Source organism: Octopus bimaculoides, chromosome 17 (genome assembly GCF_001194135.2).
Source record: "Octopus bimaculoides isolate UCB-OBI-ISO-001 chromosome 17, ASM119413v2, whole genome shotgun sequence".
Lineage (NCBI taxonomy): Eukaryota > Metazoa > Mollusca > Cephalopoda > Octopoda > Octopodidae > Octopus > Octopus bimaculoides.
The window spans coordinates 53,987,606-53,988,704 of NC_068997.1; positions in this window are offsets into that span (position 1 = coordinate 53,987,606).

Genomic DNA, 1,099 nt, shown 5'->3' on the forward strand with positions numbered 1-1,099 from the left:
TATTATTATTAATATCGTCATTATTATTATTATTATTATTATTATTATTATTATTATTATTATTATTATTATTATTATTATTATTATTATCATCATCATTATTATTATTATTGTTAACTTTTAATGTGCATGGTTGTTACAGTTACTTGCCAAGACACACCTAGCGTCTACCAATTTGACACCAATGACGTCGCAACTCATTTCTACAGCTAAGTGAACTTGGGGTAACGTGAAATAAAGTGTTTTGCTCAAGAACCCAACACGCAGCCCGATCCGCGAATCGAACTTACTGCCTCATGATTGAGAGATCGACACCCTTACCACTGAGTCGTGCGCCTTTCATGAAGAAATGTCTTCTAATTTTCAAACGAAAACTAATTTTTACTTTTTAAGATAAAATTTAATAAAACAAATTTCATTTAAACCTTATAATTATTCCATCCTTTCTATATGAATTTTTCTTACTGCGCATGTGTGTAGCGTTTTCCTATTCCTTGTCTACGACCAAACCTAGTATGTACAATTATTCTGCACCTCTTATATTAACCCTATTTCTGTTTCACTTTTCGACCCCTTCTCGGTACTATATAGAGCATGACTGGAGAAATTAACCGAATAACCAACGTTTATACCGGGTTTTGTTATATTTAGGTGATTTTTGATGCTGCAGAAATACGACCAAACGGGTTTCACACGCAATTGTCCTACTATGGTTCAAATCATTCCATCAAATTGCCCACTTGTTTCTTCGTACGTTCTCAATCAGAATATCTCATTGATACGACATAATAACCTTCTTGCATTGATCTAATAACCTTCTTGCATTGATCTAATAACCTTCTTCTAACAACATTTGATAGCAACTTGCAAGAGTATGAGATAACCAGGTAGCAAAATATGCCATAACCTTTTATAAAATATGTGGTAACTTCCCTCAGCAATATGTGATTTCCTTTTGTAACAGCATGTGATAAAAGCATGGAGAACTATAGATGGAAGGCATTTTTCAGCAGTATACACTATCATGTTAGAGCGTCTGTGTATATATATATATATATATATATATATATATATGCGTGCAAGTGTGTGCATAGAGATA